Source organism: Pteronotus mesoamericanus, unplaced genomic scaffold (genome assembly GCF_021234165.1).
Source record: "Pteronotus mesoamericanus isolate MK-2021 breed Mesoamerican mustached bat unplaced genomic scaffold, CSHL_Meso_final contig_116, whole genome shotgun sequence".
Lineage (NCBI taxonomy): Eukaryota > Metazoa > Chordata > Mammalia > Chiroptera > Mormoopidae > Pteronotus > Pteronotus mesoamericanus.
Genome location: NW_026555027.1, coordinates 41,915,341 through 41,918,557, shown reverse-complemented (window position 1 = coordinate 41,918,557; position 3,217 = coordinate 41,915,341). Strand labels below are relative to the sequence as shown.

At 37.0% G+C, this 3,217-nt stretch overlaps 1 non-coding gene across 1 annotated transcript; it reads left to right on the top strand.

The window, feature by feature from the left end:
- The first annotated feature begins 2,273 nt into the window (after window positions 1-2,273).
- LOC129077213 (U2 spliceosomal RNA) lies at window positions 2,274-2,467 on the top strand. The gene has a single exon (XR_008529792.1). It is a non-coding gene; the product is annotated as a U2 spliceosomal RNA (small nuclear RNA).
- The last annotated feature ends 750 nt before the right edge of the window (window positions 2,468-3,217 follow it).

Here is a 3,217-nt window from a genome sequence, read left to right as displayed (position 1 = left end):
GAACTCTTAATTTCATGAGACACTCCCCACATATAGAGAATGTTAATAAGAATTTCTGATTTCACTTTGTCAACAAAAGACACCATACTGAAGTTTGCTTTCACACATATTTACTTGGCTTTGTGGTAACATGGTTGATAAGATACATGCTTACATATAAATTAGGATATGTTATTCACTGAGATGAAAAATAAAAAAAGATTTCAAAAATAACATAAAATGAGTTTTATTTAGCACTTAAAATGTGAAAAAGTTTTAATGTTGCAGTTTTTGCCTCTATTAAGTTCCCTCATTCATCACTGATGCAGATGTGTTCTCGAGTTTTAAATTTTATGATATCCCAATATTTATATTAGTGCCATAAATCTCTTTAACCACTTGTAAGTACATTGGAAAGACTGGCTGGTTTTGAAAACTCTTTGTAGATACTATTAACCTATCGAAGTCCTTATTTCAACTTAGAGTTTAAAACAATGTAACCAAAAAAATTGTGCAAGCAATCAAAAACCCAAAAAGTACATTAGAACAACACCTTTTCCTTTGAAGGGCAGAGGAAAATCATGGGTAATTCAGGCCAGTTGGTTTGTAGAGAACTCTAGCTTATGAGAATGACTTGGTTGGGAGCAGCCACTCAACAGCCTTGGCCATTACATGTCAATCTGTCAAACCCACAAACAAAAACACCACAGGCTTTAGCGCAAATGGCATATGACAAATGCAGATGTGCCTCTCAAAAGAATCCTTGGCTTTTTAAACACCTGCAAGAATTCCAAAACAACTGGCATGCCTTCCACTCTGCCATAGCCACTCTCCTGACCCTGAGTTCGGAGTGGTAAAGAAAAAATGCCTAGAATGTACAGTATTTGGTTCCCATTTGGAAGAGCAGTAGGGGGCTGATGAGGAACAAGTACAGTGTTGATATCACAATGCCATGCACCTGCTTTGGGTGTAAAAAGAAAGAGTTTATTACAGAAACTGCAGCATTTTTTTTTTTATCTCATTAAGTAGTAGTGAGGAAATTCAAGTGTTTCCCTTTTATTAGGTTAACCCATCCTGAATTAAAAGGATCAATTGAGAGTCTTTTCTTTTTTTACCCAACAGGTGTATTGTCTTCTTTTCTGAATTAAATTGCTTTCCACATTTTGGTTTAGGCAGATGAATAATTTGCAGGACTGTTGCAAAGTAGTGTTTCTTAGATACTTACTAGCCAAAAAAGGAGATTTAATTTATACTTCTAATTTTCAAAAGACAAGCATTTCCCAAAACACCTTTCTAGTTGATAAACACTTCTACATCTAGAAAATAAATTACAGAAGAGACACCATTCATTCCTAGGGAATATTCTCACAGTGTGAATTTTAGCTGGTATCTTTCAAAGTGGCATCCTTATAAAACCAGTAAACAACGGCTAGCGTAAATTAGTTTAAGGTTTAAGGTTAACAGTTGGTAGGGAAAAATGTTTTTATATATACATATTTACCAAATAAAATCTCGGGTTAATAGTCAAACTATAAATATAGATAGGCCACCACTATGTTATCAGAAAGAATGTCAGCAAGCGCAGGCTGCCCGGTAGCAAATTACAAAGTTTTGGCTCTCAAGAATGAGATGCCTTGTTTGCTCTTGCACATTGCAGCTGCCTCCCCTCACTGCCCGCCCCCCCTTTTGGTGGTTTATTACACACAAGCTACTAATGAATGGGAGCCGCTGTTTTACAGTACACCACACTTACAGGACTTATCTCTAGGCCTACCACAGATTTGACTGATCAACAGCAGGGCACCGCCATCATAATTCTTCCTAGAAACAGGAGTATAAAAAGGGGTTTGTTGGAGGTTGGCTGGGTCTGCAGAGAATCCTGCCCGCAGGGCTTGCCGATGCCATCACTAGCTGTTATGGTCTTTGGCCTAATAAGGTACAGAAACAAAGATTGTTCACTTATTCAAGAAGACTAAAGCACCAGAATGACGGAAAGTAGAGGCAGCAGGGCACACATCCAAGTGGGATTAAGGCCACAAGCGTAACTTTATAGGGCTGTCTGGGTGGCAGAATAAGGATCTGCAGCTGAAAATCCAGTTCAAACATAATTTATTATTTGTCATTCATAGTTAGAGGTGGCTATCATTAGGAGTTAAATTGTTGCATTGTGTCTAACTGATTTTGATAAGTATTTTTGTAAGCCTCTTATATGTTACCATAACTCAGAAACAGAGGCAGAAGGTAAACAGCCTGATAAATGAACTGACCCAGAGATATCTGAGAAATATATTTGGATTGCTTCTTAGCCTTTTGGCAAAGATCAAGTGTAGTTACCTGCTCTTATCAGTTTATTATCATACGTCTGTAGATCGAGGACCACGCCTTACGGTAAACGGATTTTTGGAGCAGGGAGATGAAACAGGAGATTGCTCCCTCCAAGCTGTGCATCCACCTGGAAGAGTGTACCTTCAGGAACAGTGCACACCCTTGGGGAGCAAATGTGTATATGTGTGTATTTGGAAAATGCCATGGTGCTTCATTTTTTCCCCATCCTCTGCTTTAAAGTGACATGATTTCCTGGACATTTCTACATTTTAATGTTTCTCTCATTGCAAACATATTTTACAATGCGCATCTCCTATGCTTTTTCAAATGTTCAGATAAACATCAACAAAATGAATATGCCTATTTCCCAACAAAACAAGTACTCTAACTCTGTTCAACTTGGAGAAGTCATTTGCCCCCGTCTTAAAGTCGTTGAATGATCTAGCTGAGAATAAAATTCTTTCCCAATGTTGGGAGTACAGCAAGATTAGCAACAACAACAAATATATTACAATATTAAATTTTTTCTGTTCTTGGATCCCAAATAAAGCTGAAATTAGAAACATGGGCTGCTAAAAAGCTATTTTTACAATGAGCCCTTCACATTTTTGAAGTCATTGCACAGTAGTCTCATCTGAAAGAGGACTATATTTGGCTGAAGCTTTATTGTATATAAAATAATTATATGTTCTAAGCCACAATAACTTAAATTTGTCATACACATAGATATGTAGTTCATGAAGTTTTGATGATCTTAATACTATTTAGTAAATTGTGACAGGATTAGAGCATGCGGGTATAGGGGAGTATAAGTATCGATATTAACAGAGCCAGATCAGAGTTAATCAAGGGTGTACCATGTATAAGAACAAAACTCAAATGTGGCAGTTTTTCAAATAATATTCTCCCACAC